Genomic DNA, 15,679 nt, shown 5'->3' with positions numbered 1-15,679 from the left:
GATAGGACATTATTCGGAAACCAACACTCTTTGTCATGGAGACTCTTTTTCATATTTCATTAGCTTAGGCCACAGAGGAAACATGTGCCATGTATCCCTTTTAAAATAACATTATCTAATTTCATAGACAATAAAGTCAAAATTGACTTCATTTACAGAAGCTAAGGAGGTGCAATTTTTCATGGACCAGTGCCCTGGGCTTTATCTTAAAATGACATTATTGTTAGCCTCTGACATTATCAGGTTTGTCTATTACAGTTCATGTGAAACTTCATTCAAGATGTTAAGAGACCATTATCCTTAAACCATGGAGAATAACTTCAGCATTACAGAAGCCGGCTTTGACATTGTCAACATACTATATTATCGCCTGAATTTCTATGTAACATAATGACTAATCCAGGCTGAATTCATTCACACCATCCTTTTAACAAGCGTTACACAAGCATATTGTTTACATGTATGTGGTTTGGACTCCATCCTATATTTAGTATCTTAAATGGAGGAGATTATGGGAATAAGAGTTTAGTAATTTACTTTGGAAGTTCAACTGACATAAAATCCAGAATGATCATAAAAGAAATTATTTTTCAGCCTTTTTAGTAAAGAAAATTGTGCGTTTTAATTAATTATCAGAGGTCTTAAAAGACTTGTTTCAGAAGTACTTAAGAGAACACTGAAGTATTAAAGGTGGGAAAACTACCATTAATTATTACTCAGTACATATTTTGCCATTCCTAAACTATTGAACTAACTCAGATAGATCCACATCTAAATGTATTAAGATCAACCATTTCTCAAAGAGGACATTTTAATATTAGCATGCAAGCAGATCTTGCAAAGAAAATTCTTATCAATCTTACCGTAATTCTTATCACTACTCATTAACACCTACTGTATTTTCCCATGTATAACATGCCCCCATGTATAAGATTTTTGGGGACTCAAAATTAAGAAAATGGGGGGATATTGCCCCCGTGTATAAAACTACCCCCCCTTTAAACATTATTTTAGTAAAAAAAACAACCCCTAGTCTTATACAAGGAAAAGTACAGTATGTTGTTTTATAAATATGCTTCCACAAAATTGGAAAACTATTTCTGAAGGTGTTTGAACGTCAAATACATAAGAGCTATTCTTAAAAGTTTTGTAACGATAAACAGTTATTCCAATGAAGCATTATTATCCAAACTTAACTACATTCTGAACTGAAGTATGTTGAAATTCGCAACAACATTAAGTTACTCTACAACAGTATCGTATTTCACATCTTGTTTGAAAATAATAAGTAATATGATAAGGTGCAACATAAAAATATCCTTAGTCGAGCTACTAAAAGATTGCACACACAATCTTGTTAAATGGGACATTTTTCCAAGTAGTGAATGAGTCATTTAAATATGTTTACTTTAGAAATAAAATCTGACCTATTTCTTAGTATACAACTACTCAAATCTGCAGTTTTTACATTCTAATCAGATAGCTCCAAAAATAAACCAGGTGCAAGTTGGACGTATGCTGTCAATCAGATCTCAAGTAAAAGAGCTACCACTAATCACCAGGCAAACTCTCACTTTTTGCCTACTGCACAGTTAATAATGTAAATCACATCAATATCCCCCTACTGTCAACACCAAGGAGTACAGTAAATTTCATTAACTTCTGGTAGTAAGGTAACATACAACAATAATATTTACACATATTTCCTCTAATCTGCATCCAATTCCCAAAAAAAGGGAGCAGGAGATCTCCAACTGTTCTATTTTCTTTCCTGGGATATCTTAGTACTTTGCTTCTGATTGTTTGTGGATAACCACTTTTGTACAGTTAAAAATGGAATTATGCCAATTTCTCTATCACCATCTTGCTCTATTAATCATATAACCATAGAGACAGCTGCCAAATCAAAAAGCTTTGATCTACACACTCAAATCCCATCCAGTTTCATACAACCCAAAAAATTAAAAGCCATTTTACTGGTTTAGTGGAGAAGTGAAACTGTTGATTATGAATAGTTCATAAACATTGGATCGGACTAATGCTATGGAAACCAAGAGGAAACAGGACCAGTTAATACACGCTGCCCATTCTTTCCAATCATTCTTGTTCAGATTTCCCATTCCTTTCAAGAGAGAGAGAGAAAATTACAGCAGTGCAGTGCCCTGAATGCAGACTTCATTTCCTCCCCCTTATGCCTTGAAAGGCTTCTCCAGCAGCTGCACTTCCACTAAATGAAAGTGCAATTTGTTATAGCCTCCACAAGCCTCGATGAGGGGCCACTGCTTGATTTCAAGCTCCCCATTTATGCCATTCACTCGACACAGGATGGACCTTGTCAGGGTTTTCACAGCACACCCAAGAAGGGCTTTGCTGAAAAGCGTGCGCGCGAGAGCGTCCCCTGCAACCGGAATCAAAACAATGCAGCCCAAACAACAGTTTGCCAGAAGCCCACGCCAAGCGGAGAGGAGCAGCCCCCCGCGCCTGCCGGGACGCACGCCATGCCTTTCTTGGCAGCCCTTGCTAGCAGGAGTCCCGGACGGAAGGCGCCCTGACGACCCCACAGCGGCCCCTTCGCCTATCCGAGGTGACAGGACAAGGGAACCGGCTGGAAGTCGCCGGCGCAAGCGCGCGGAGAAGCCACTCAGCCACACGCAGCAACCAGCGAGAGCAGCTGCTCAGCCTCGCAGAAACGCCGCCAACCACCCGGGGAGGAGAAGGGGCAGCGAGTGAGGGGCTTCTCTTCCGCACAGTGCGGACAAAAGCAGGCACTTCGGGAAACTCCATCGCCCCGTTCTCCTGACAAACCAGCGCTCCCCTCCCCCCTTCCCAACAAGGCCAACTAGGCTTCGTCGACCCTTTGAACGCTGCCGCAAAAACGGCGCGGGGGGGGGGGGAGGGGCCTTGGAGAATTTCCTGAGGGAAGACTCCCCAGCAAGCCTGATCAATCAAACCCCCAGCAGGCATTGCCGGGGAGAGAGACCGCGCGCGCGTTTGGGTGGCGGTGAGAGGAAGAAGAGAGCGGCTCCCTTTTCTTCCTCGCGCTCCTCTCCCTACACACCCACCCCAGAAGAGCAGCGCAGTCACCTTCCGCGCCGCAAGGACCGCTCCCCACCCAGCGCTCGTGGGTGCCGTGGGGAAGCGAAGGAGAGGCACCAAACGGCGCCGGCCGAAGGGCGCCGGGAATGGAGAGAAAGCGCGCTCTCCTCTCCCAAAGGAGAACCCGCCAGAAACCGCAGCAGCCGCTGAGGGAAAGGCAGCCCGCGGCTCGGGAGGCGGGCAGCGCGCGACGTGCCGGTGGGAGCGGGAAGATGCCCACCACCCCTCAGAGTGACATTGTCACACACACACAACACACACACAGAGGCCTCCCTTCCCCCAGCGCAACCTTTACCTCCCCACTTACCCGCTGAGAAGCACGCAGGCAGGCAGGCAGTCGATACGCGAGCCAAGAAGCACACAAGGCAGAAGTCAAAACACCGTGTGGGAGGGATGCGAGGGAGAAGGAGGAGAGGCGGCGGCTAATCCTGGGATGTGTGTAAAGCGCGGCGGCGGCGGCGGCGGCAGCGTGCGATCCGTGTGCGTGCGAGGAGCGGCGGCGGCGGCGGCGGCGGCAGCACAGCCTTCTGGTCAAGGCGCTGTAACGTGCCTTTGTAGGTAGCTGTGTGCGCCCGGGGCTGCGAGGAAGGAAGAGGCAGAGCAAGATTAGTCAGGCAGGGCAGCCTTAGCGCCGTGCAAGCAATGTTAATATTGGAGAAGAGGCGGAGGTGTCCCCCCCCCCTTTCTCTCCTGCTCAGCCACTCGGGGCCACAGCGGGAAGACACCCCCCGAAACACCACACACACACACACTCACACTCGCACAGAGGCTGTGGCGACAACCCGGCGGGCGGCGTCCCGCTCGTCCCGCGTGCTTCCTCAGGCTACCTTAAGAGGCGCGTTGCCCAAGGGGGGAAGGCGACGGCTCCCCCTCTCTCTCGGGGTCGCGAAGAGGATTTCCGTCCCCCTGACGCCGCCGCCACGACGACGACGAGGGGGGCATCTCCGCCGAGCTCTTCCCCGGTGCCTTTTCTTGGACTGCGGGCAGGAGGGGAGAGAGGGAGAAGCGTGAGGGAAAGCGGGGAGCGACGAAACAGACACGTGCTCCGAAATAGACACACAAGGAGACCATCCACATGCGGAGAGCGAAATGGGGAGCGCTTGACGTAGGCGACGTAGCTGGTTGAAAGGGGGGAGGAGGAGGAGGGGATGCGGGTGATGTTTCTGGCAGGGGGCTGGGGAAAGTGTGCGAGGCACGTGCAGCCACTCGGAGTGGCTCCGAAGTCCTCCGAGTTCATTGGAGGCTTGCTCCCAAGTAAGGGTGTAAAGCAGAAAGGCCTCAATTAGAGAATAAATCCCACGAATTTTGAGGAGGGAAAATATTCATAGAGCAGGGCTGTTAGGCTGCAATCCTCTGCATGCTTCAATCCCATTGTAAGGAGTTGAACTTGTTACTGAAGCACATAGCGTTGGGTTCTGTGGCTGCAATCCAGTGTGCTCTAAAGTGCCCCTGAATTCAAGAGCTGGCAGCAAGAATGTCATGCAGCCGGGATGGTGTTACTTATGTTCTTGTTAATGCATTATGGAATGTGAAAGAGAGTCATTTATTGATCCACTGAATTTCCGGCTATTGCAGGATTTACAGGGCAACTGTGTCCACACCATTCTGACGCTCTTTCCTCCTCCAAGTCACACAAAGTGGAGCACAAACTGCACTGCACCCCTCAGTTCTGTCATCGCTTGTCCTTTTACTTCCTGGTTTTCTCCTTCAGTAACACCTGCTTCAATAAAAACAAGGCCATAGCTCAGGTAGAGAACTCTCAGGGCCAAACTGAGTATGAAGCTGGAGGTCCTTAATTGCACCTTCTGGCTTTTCCTGGCAGGGGGTGGCAATTTGTATGGGGGGTTCTGTTCAACAGGAAGGGTTGGCTCTACTACAGGCATAGGCAAACTCCGGCCCTCCAGATGTTTGGGATTACAATTCCCTTCATCCCTAGTTAACAAGACCATTGGTCAGGGATGATGGGAATTGTAGTCCCAAACATCTGGAGGGCTGCAGTTTGCCTACGCCTGCTCTACTAGATCAGAAGCTCCAGATAAGGAGGCTCACACCCATAAATCCTCCTTGGTCAGGTGGTAAAGATCATAGCCTTAGCGAGGACAAAACACAGCACCTGCAATTTATGAAGAGTGAATTGGATGGTATTTCAATCTAAATTCAAAAGATGATTAAATGAAAGAATCCACAGGAAAAGGAAAAGGGTAGGGGGGAACAGTCCTAAATTATGTCACTTAGGTGTCCTTGATTGGCAAGGCTGCAGCTTCTTGTAGATATTGGTTCCTTCCTCTAGTGTGTGTCTCCACAGCACTGTGGTTCTGGAAACACAAGATCCCTTCACATTGTAGGTATTGTGCAGGAGGGATTCAAGTGCATAGCAGATCTCTAGGTTTGCTTCTGAATACCCAGTATCCCTCTCCCATAGTAAGGGAGAATCCTAACTGTACTCAGGTCCTGCTTGTGAGTTTTTCATTGGCAGCTGGTTGGCCACTGTGAGAACAGCATGCTGGACCAGATGGGCCATTGGCCTGAACAAGAAGGCTATCCTTACATTCTTATGCAATACATTCACAGATCATGTAAACAAGGTCATAAAAGCAGATTCCTTGCTTTCACTGCAGCATTTCTTAGTTCTGATATTTACAGCAACACTACCAAATCTCAGTCAGCCCTACCTCATAATGTTGCTGTGAAGGTAAAAAGTGGGAAAGGGAATACAATATACACAGCCTTGAGCTTTTGATAGAAAAAAATCAAGATAGAAATATCTGTGAGGGAGGGTGATAGAGGCAGCAATTCCTATTATTATTATTATTATTATTATTATTATTATTATTATTATTATTAATTTATTTGTACCCTGCCCATATGGCTGGGTTTCTCCAGCCACCCTGGGCGGCTTCCAACAGAACAGTAAAAACAGAGTAAAACTTCAAACATTAAAAACTTCCCTAAACAGGGAAGTTACTGTATATTAATGAATAACAGCCCAGTGATGACAAGCAGACCTGTAGTAGCTGTGCAGAGGAAAAGGAAAATTGTGGGGATGACTGAAATATTACAATTTTTTTTAAAATGTAGGAAGGAAACTTAATTAGTTTAAAGGGAGTTACTTCTAAGTAAAGGATACCCAAGGCAACCAATTGTGTTTTATTCTGTAAAGGCAGCACACCTGGGGAGTCAATGAAATACCGTGGACACTAGAAAAGTGCTTGAACAAACATACCGCAGCTTCTCTTGCCTTTTCTGTTGCTCCTGGAGGGCTCCCTCCCAAGTTCCAGATGGGGCTGGTCAACATTCCTTTCTCTGAATGCTAAGCTACAGTGATTAACTTATTAAACATCCTTAGCAATGGAGATGCCTACAAAGTGCTGAAGCATTAGAACTGTCTCAGTGTTTTGCTTTATAACTTTCTTTAGATATGTCTGATCAACTTACTTTAAAAAAATGAAACTAATAAAACTATTAGTTTAAGGCCTCTGCTGACACATAAATGTACACCTCCTGTAATCCCACCATGGAGGCAACCCTGGCTTCCACCTCACATCTATGTAAGAGTGAAAGAGTCACATTAGGTAAAGCCAGCTAGCTTTGACAGGACTCCAAGTGGGAGAGATTTTTCAGTTAGCTGAACTCCTTTTTCAGTTAGCTGAAGCATCTTTTCCTGTACATGAATATCTTGTGCCTCTTGCCAGAAAACAAATTCTCTTTTAATAGTGCTCAGTCATAAGCAAAGGAAAATGTTTCCCATTATACGTTTTCCATGCTGTCAGATTGTTGAAGAGAAAGATTTTTTTTTTGCGTAACTACAGAGATAAACTTAAATAAACTCTTAACACGTTACTTTCACAAAATGTAAATCTACAAATTATGCTAGATTTTAAGATGGCATTAAAATGCAACACGTCGTGACAGTTTAAATAGTTCTCACCAAGACAGAAATGAAACTGATGAATGTGCTGAAAAAGTAAAGTGAAAAATACTCCAACTCTATCATTTGTCTTTTGACCTTATTTAATTTTTAATTTGTAAAGACACAATCTGAGGAGGTCAGGGCAGCATTTTAGCCTCACAACAACCCTCTGAGAATGAGTAGGCTAAAATAGTGACTTTCCTGATGCTATCTATTTAGCTCCTCTTCAGAAAACAAGAGGAGCTAACAAGAGGAGCACTATGTTGGCTCTGTGGCTCTACAACCATTTTTGTGGCTAAAGTAAAGTTGAATAGATATTTGGGAGTTCCTGGTTGCAAACTGCTTTGGGACTATTTGTAGTGGGTTGCAATAGATAAATTAAATAAATCTAAACCTAACTCAGTTGTACTTCTGTTGTGCAGTCATGTATAGGATTGCACTATAAGACCAACTGAACTTGATGGGATTAAACCACAGAGCCTAGGGCTTGCCGATCAGAAGGTCGGTGGTTCGAATCCCTGCAACAGGGTGAGCTCCTATTGCTCGGTCCCTGCTCCTGCCAACCTAGCAGTTCGAAAGTATGTCAAAGTGCAAGTAGATAACTAGGTACCACTCTGATGGGAAGGTAAAAGGCATTTCCTTGCACTGCTCTAGTTCACCAGAAGTGGCTTAGTCATGCTGGCCACACGACCCAGAAGCTGTACACCAGCTCCCTCGGCCAGTAAAGTGAGATGAGTGCTGCAACCCCCGAGTCGTCCGCGACTGGACCTAATGGATATACCTTTAGACTGGACCTCATGGATATACCTTTAGACTGGACCTAATGGATATACCTTTAGACTGGACCTAATATATACCTTTAGATATATATTAATGGCACTGTTAATCAACTGCAAATGCCCATTTAGTGATGTCACCAACACCTGTACTTATCTGTTTTGAAGTACCTATGCCATGTTTGTCTTCCTGCCTGATAATGTGCAGAACTATACCTGCAGCAAGTGCAAGCTGGTTGCCTTTCTGAAAGAGAAGGTACAGCAACTTGAGATACTGACTGAACAGGAAGAACTTTCTCATAATAAGACCTTTTTGATAGTGGAACAGATTCTATTATTTGTTCACGTACACCCATATTTTTTGTGTAAATAGCAGCTTGCAAACATTCAAATAGACAGTAAAACAATACAATAAGCATGAGGGGGAAAGTAAAAATATAATCTGAAACATTAGTCATATTATGACTGTTCAGCAGACCAGGCATAAAAGTCTAGTACATGGATTAGCAAAAGTTCTTCAATATTGTGCTCCACACTTTCACAGAAACTCTCATTAAACCACTGCAAAACTACATGGACTACAAACAAACCCAGCTGCTTTGTGGGTGCATGAAAATATATTGTTTAATGTTAGCCCCTACATCTCTATGAAAAGCTGTTGACTGCTATGAGCTACATAAATAGACCACCTAGTCAAACAGATCTCTGTTTTGTGACATTTCTCCCCCCCCCCCCCCGCAATCTTGGCCAGTTCTACTGCACATTTGTTCATAGCAAATGTGGTTACTGTCCCCCATCCGGAGCTAAAACCCTTCCATGTTCGCAGTTGTGTTTGTTTTGCTTTTGGGAGTGGGAGGATGACACTGAATTTCCATGTGGCTCTCCACATGGCTGGTGCTGAAATTACAATTACCAGCAGGCAATAAGATGGAGCACATCATCAGAACATATGCAAGTTCACTCATCACTAATCTTTTCAGGAGAAGCCTCAAGTGGCATCTAAGGCTGCATACACACCATATATTTAAAGCAAACGACTTCCTGGAAACTGTAGTTTACCCCTCATAGAACTATAATTCCCAGTAACCTTAACAACCCGCGGTTTTCAGGATTCTTTGGGGAAAGTAATGTGTTTTAAATTATGTTACGTGCACGGCCTAAGCCCCTGTGCTAATTAAAAAAACAAAAAACGGTTGCACCTTCAGATAATCTCTTTTGCATTCTTGACTGACACCCTCACTTGTGTAAGTTAATTATCATCTCCTTTCTTTCAGAGTGTAACTGTCTTCCAAGTTCCTGTTAAATTATGTCCTCAGCACTGTTTCAGCTGTGAGATTTGCTACCTAACCCACATTAGAAAATGAAAATCGCTTGCCACATTTGTAACAGGGAGCATATCACAACTCACAGAAAAAGTTTATTTCTACTTTGGTGTGAACTCTGCAGTAGGGCTAAGGCCACTTCACGGCTTTCTTCATTTGGCATTTTCTCATTCATTTATGCTTTCCTAAAGCAATCTTTTTTAGAAAGTGTGTTGCAGTGGCTGTAATGCATATTCCTCCCTTGTAACAATGAATCTGTTCAGCAAAAATAGAAAATGTGGAAAGACAGCAAAATTAACTAGACTGGTAATACATTCTCATTGATTTAACCCTCCCAAGTGCATTGCTTGCCTATCTCACTGATAAATATAAAAATAATACAAGATGCAACTGATTTCCTCCACTGCACTTTGACTGTTCCTAGCTTCTGAAACACCAGTGGGAGATGGATGCATTGGGAAAGCTCCCAATTGGATATCTGTTGTTCCCCATGAGGAATCGGATGCCATGGATTATGCAGTCAAGTTTTATGCACTTGGGAAAATCACACCCCTGGTCAGCCCTTCTGGAGGGAAATGGATGATCCTCACCCTGGGAAAATCACCTCCATGACCATTGGATTCACTGTCCATAATCAGGGAAGGATTCCATGAAGTTGCTTTGCGGCAGCAAACCTTTAAATAAATTCCAAGCCCATATTCATTCTCCAGGCATTAAAAAAAGTATTACTCGTTTTTTTGGTTATTCTTTCCCCAAAGGGCAAAGTATCATTCCCTTCAGATGTGAATTTGAGTTGTAAATGTGTAGTAGTTTGGAAACAAACTGGGAATCACCCAAAAGTAAGGAAGTGGTTTCTCTGACTGTTAGGAGTCCAGGTTCCTGGCTTGATAACACAGTAAAGGTAAAAGTAAAGGTAAAGGTAAAGGGACCCCTGACCATTAGGTCCAGTCGTGACCGACTCTGGGGTTGCGGCGCTCATCTCGCTTTATTGGCCGAGGGAGCTGGCGTACAGCTTCCGGGTCATGTGGCCAGCATGACTAAGCCGCTTCTGGTGAACCAGAGCAGCGCACGGAAATGCCGTTTACTTTCCCGCCGGAGCGGTACCTATTTATCTACTTGCACTTTGACGTGCTTTCAAACTGCTAGGTTGGCAGAAGCAGGGACCCAGCAACGGGAGCTCACCCCATCGCGGGGATTCAAACCGCTGACCTTCTGATTGGCAAGCCGTAGGCTCTGTGGTTTAACCCACAGCACCACCCATGTCCCTGACAACACAGTAAGCATACGTAATTAAAAAGGAGGATTTATTGCACACACACACAAAACATCCCAAACAATTACAGTATCTCCGGACAGTTCTAGCAAGCCTCTGGCCCCCATCACTCAGTTGGGGACCCTTCTGAGGAGTTCTTCCTGTGTCAACAGAAGAGACTGAACCTTCAACCTTTACATTTCTTATTTTGCTTCCTGTCTAGCAGCCTTCCTATACGCCTACGCCTCGGACTTATTTGGTCAGCTGCAGCCCCTTCCTGTTCCAAAAAGCTATCTCTGTGGCTTTCCACACCTGTTTGGGCTTCCAGGGAGCTTTGGCTGTGTTCCAGCCTGCTCTCCATTCTTCCCTTATCAGCCGGCCGTCCAAGGTCAAGGGGAGTTGACGCTGGCAGCTGCGGGCTCTCCTGTGCCATTGTGAAAGCCCAGCCTCCCTGTTCCTGACTGCATTCTGCAGCCAGCTGCGAGATTACACTTGGAGCTGGTGTGTTCATGACACTGACTCTCCAGAAAGGCCGTGGTATGGAAGTTTGTATAATAAAACAAAAGAACAAACCAAAATAGCCTAACAAAGGCACAACCTTCCAGTGTTGATGGTATACAACTATGTTCAAATCGTAGATTTTTCCATTTTTTCATATGAATAACGCTCAGTTCTACTCTAGGAAAGAACAAAGGGTGGTTGGGAAGAAGACAAGTACAGTAGATGGTAAATCTATCAATTTAGTCTTTGGCTGAGATCAGCTTGACACACAGAATGTTATGATAATAGAATCATAGAATCATGGAGCTGGAAGGGACCACGAGGGTCATCTAATCCAACCCCCTGCAATGCAGAAATCTCAGCTAAAGCATCCACGACAGATGGCCATCCAACCTCTGCTTCAAAACCTCCACATAAGGAGAGTCCACAGCCACCCACCCACCCAAGACATTCATTCCACTGTCTTAATAGTGATTATTACAGTCATGATGCTGGATTAAAAAAAGGGAGGGAATGGAAGGTAGGTCAATGGGAGGAAAGAAATTGAGGGGGGGCAGAAGATCTTGTATAATTTCAGGGAACAAACAACTTGTGTAACTGCTTTATGAAGAAAGTTTTTTGGTTGTTGTTTTTTACTATATTTGCTGCATCTCCCCACATGTATTGATGGCAACTAAATATATGTGTAGCCCCCATGTTTTTGCTACATTATGTGCAGTCCACTTATTTTCTGACAACCAAGAGTATATTTAAAGGGAAGCCCCATTCCTTTCAGTGTGATGTTGATCAATCAAAATATTCATGCTTAGGATTGCAGTCCGCATCTGTCAACATTCTAAGCAGCCCATTCTGTGACCTTTTATTTCAGGGATAGGGAAACTGTCAATCCAAATGTTGCTGATATTGCCAGCTCTCATCCACCCGCCCCATCAGCAATGGTCAAGAATGCTGAGAGTTGTAATCCGCCAATATACAGAAGGTCACAGGTTAGCCAACCCTGTTTTATGCCATGGATGACTATTACATAGATGGACAGTCATTGCTAAGCTTCTTCTGCTCACTAGACTTTTGGTGATTTTCTGGAACCATTGTTCATTCTTTTAATGTGTATGATTCACTGTTCTGAAAAGCATAATAGACTGTCATTTAATTTTTAAAAATGAGGGAGATTATGACATAAGCACTGTGTACAGCCATAAACATTTTTAAAAACTACTTCCAGTTGTCAGTCATGGCCCAATAGGGACTATGTGAGGAATGCGAACAAAATTTAAAAGAAATCAATACTGCAAGTTGGCTACAAGCTGAAATAACATATTGGTTTCTTGCAGTTATACATCACAGAAGGCAGAATAAATAGATTCTGGAGTTATTTGCTTGTGCTGAAGGTCCAGTAGTTTAGGCAGCAGACTAGCAATGGGCAAATTGTGGCCCTCCAAATGTTTTTGGACTCCCAACTCCCATCAGTCCCAGCCAACACTGATAGTGTTCAGGAATGATGTCAGGAGTTGCAGTACAGCAGCATCTAGTAGACCACAGGCTCCTCACCCCTGCTAGACCCCCAAAGTAAATTAGACTCCGAATAGAGAAACATTGGACTCCATGTGACTTACAAGTAAGGATCAGCAAATATGTTGATTTTGTTTTCTCTTAGTTTCTCATTTTTCCAAATTTAAGTTCTATTCACCTTGTTTCCAATTTCCAATTTAAAAAAATGTCAACATGAAAATTAATACTATTTGACAAATTTCTGTTGAAATAAACATTCTGGTGTGCATTTTTGCCTAACAGACACATTTTTGCAACTTTTCCTAACGTTTTGCTTCTCTCCGCCTGTACACCACTTTGATATTTTTATTATATAGTGCAATATTTGTTATAAATAAGTAAATTGGAAATTTCATGTTTTTATTAATAGGTACATTTTTATACACACTTCACCCAAATATATTTATTTGTTTTGATTGCTTTCATTGAGATGGTTCCACCATTGCAAGGAGAAAAGGGGACATTATTTTCTGTTCCCTGTTTCCATGAAAATATGGAAAGATGCAATTATCGTATTTTTTTGGCTTCAGAATCAAGGTTGACAAATGGATACAGATAATAATGCACAAATATCAATACAGTGGAGTTTTCCACATATCCATTAATCTTAATGTGTCTATTTGTAACATTTTGACTAATTGGTTTCATGATATTTTTCATCTATTGAATTTCAAGTAGGAATCTATGAATAAAGGATTCACATGAATAGAAAAAAGTTCTCAGCCACAAAACTCGCCAAAGCTTTGGTGATGCACAGTTGCAATCTGGTGCTGTTTGCAAAACAAATCTAAAGAACAAGACCAATTAAACTGCAAAGTTAAGGGTGCGCTAGCAGAGCAATAAAAGCTAATCAGAATTAATGTTTACATATGTTTTTCAAGACATCTCATTGATCAATGAATAAGTTAGAACAAGAAGATATATAGAAGGTAAGCTATTCTCTGTTATACACATTAAAAAGTACACACTTGGCTTAAGTCAGTGTCTTTTGGTAACTTACTGCTGTGCTAAATCACCCTGTCTGAAATAAAAGGTGGTTCAAGTTTGGGATGGAGAGGATCCTGTGAATATTATGAAATGGAAGTTTGGCTATGACAGTCTTCCAGATTCCTTCCTCAAACTTAACTTTGTTAAATGTACCGGTACCTTTCAGACTGCGGGCCAAACTAGGTATAGCACAAAAGATTTGTGAATAGTATTTCTACATTTAAAAAGTGGAAGAAGATGATTCGCTTTGGGGTCATGATACTGAGGAAGATTAACAGGTACCCATATGACGACATCATATGGGTATGTTTTGCACTGTGGGGCAAAAAGCAATCTGAAGCTGTTATTTTAATTGGGAAAACAGATGAGGAGAAGGATTAACCTTCCTCCTACTGCCAAGGTCTCAGTCTGCACTGCCCCCTCCTAGAGCAGCTATTATCACAAAAGAAGGGAAGATCAGTGATAAGGGTAATCTATTTTTTATTTCTACAAATTCAGTTCCCTGAGGGACATGTGATATAAAACATTTCTCCCTTGCTTCCATACTCATAGCCTCTCACATAATATATCCCACCTTTAATTTCCAGATTTTTCTGTTCCTTGGCTTTTTCAGAATTTACAAGCAAGTACCGGGTGGCGCTGTGGGTTAAACCACAGAGCCTAGGGCTTGCTGATCAGAAGGTCGGCAGTTTGAATCCCCACGAAGGGGTGAGCTCCTGTTGCCCGGTCCCTGTTCCTGCCCACCTAGCAGTTTGAAAGCACAAAGTGCAAGTAGATAAATAGGTACTGCTCCGGCGGAAAGGTAAACAGTGTTTCTGTGTGCTGCTCTGGTTCTCCAGAAGTGGCTTAGTCATGCTGGCCACATGACCCGGAAGCCGGCTCCCTCAGCCAGTAAAGTGAGAAGAGTGCAGCAACCCCAGAGTCGTCTGCGACTGGACCTAATTAGGTCAGGGGTCCCTTTACCTTTACCTTACAGGAGATTCACAGGCAGAAAGGACCAATAATTAAGGCTGCAATCATATAAATAGTTACCTTACTACTTATGGGTAGACATACATAGAATTGCACTGTAATTTCTTCTTTTGTGGCTGGTTTAGGAGATCCTTCATGTTCAGAGGATTGCCTATGGGAAATAAACAGAAGTGACAAGCAGATATCACCTATCTAAAAGCTACTTTTTAAGTATTCAACAAGAACAGTATGCTCTACTCCTTCAAGCAACAGTAAAATAGATATGAAATTAGCTGCAACAAATTCCCTCTGCAATTCTTGAAAAGCAATAAAACACTGGGGTGAATAAGATTTATAAAGTTATGGATTTATCTGATCTGCTTACATCTTAACAGCAAGAACACCCAAATGCAGCGTACATAAGATAGCTTTGCAGAATATCATTAACATTTGCATCAAACTGGAACAAACTTGTGAAATAGATTAGGAACAGTGTAGCAAACACCAGGAAAGCACAATTTGATGTGCACGTGAAGGTATCTGTTTTGGCTCCTTTCTAGAATATTAAGCTATTTTGATTAATGTGTGTGTGTATGTATGATCTTACTTGTAAAGCCTGGTTTCTCCTATTGAGAATTCCTGCTCAGTCACTTTACAAAAGTACAAAGGGTCTAGGTTTATATTATTATACAAGGATAGAAGGTCGCACTCATAATCTTCTGAGACTATTAATCTCCCATGTGTGTAGGATAGATATAGATGATAGATAGATGATAGATTAGATTAGATAGACAGACGATAGATGATAGATAGATAGATAGATAGATAGATAGATGATAGATAGATAGATTCTTCTAACCCTATGTATTAGTTAGAATTATTTTGTGCAATCCAAGTGGAGGATCCAGGAAGCAAAACAGAAATTCTGCCAGGCAGTAAGGAAAAGATGGCAACCCCAATCCAATTATAGTTCCACTCAGAGTAAACTCATTGAAGTTAATGAGCATGACTAACTTAGGTTCATTAATTTCAGTGGGCCTACTCTGAGTAGGACTAGCATTGAATACCACCCGTTGTCTTGCTCCACATGGCTTGGCTTATTTCCTCAGCTCTTTTGGTTCAGCAGGCTTATATTGGGTATGTTCGTCTGCAAGGTAATTGGATGATGAGACAGTGGTCCTGAAGGTAGGAGTCTATCAATTGATGAAGATGATCATCCAAATGTCATAGACCGAATGGAGCAAACAGCACGCAGACCTAGTGGTGGGAGGAAAAAATCCTTAAATAAGAGACGCGGGGGAATGATTAATGGACTTCCATGTCTGTACACTAATTC

General features: G+C 43.0%; 1 protein-coding gene across 5 annotated transcripts in view; it reads right to left on the bottom strand.

Annotated features, from left to right (window-relative positions):
- DLGAP1 (DLG associated protein 1) overlaps nucleotides 1-4,198 on the bottom strand; it is a 292,685-nt gene extending 288,487 nt beyond the window's left edge. For 2 of the 5 annotated variants that reach the window (XM_083622552.1, XM_083622557.1), the window contains exons 1-2: nucleotides 3,924-4,197; nucleotides 3,404-3,674 (exon numbers count right to left, since the gene is read on the bottom strand). The gene's annotated coding sequence lies outside the window, so the exon portion shown is untranslated. Of the gene's footprint in view, nucleotides 1-3,084; nucleotides 3,223-3,403; nucleotides 3,675-3,858 lie in introns of those variants that run through there. The other 3 variants (XM_083622551.1, XM_083622561.1, XM_083622556.1) reach the window with 3 other exon arrangements.
- Nucleotides 4,199-15,679: the final 11,481 nt, after the last annotated feature.

The sequence above is a fragment of the Podarcis filfolensis genome (assembly GCF_964270895.1).
Source record: "Podarcis filfolensis genome assembly, chromosome: 7".
NCBI lineage: Eukaryota > Metazoa > Chordata > Lepidosauria > Squamata > Lacertidae > Podarcis > Podarcis filfolensis.
The sequence above is the reverse complement of the archived record's forward strand: the minus strand, read 5'-3'. Positions and strand labels throughout refer to the sequence as shown.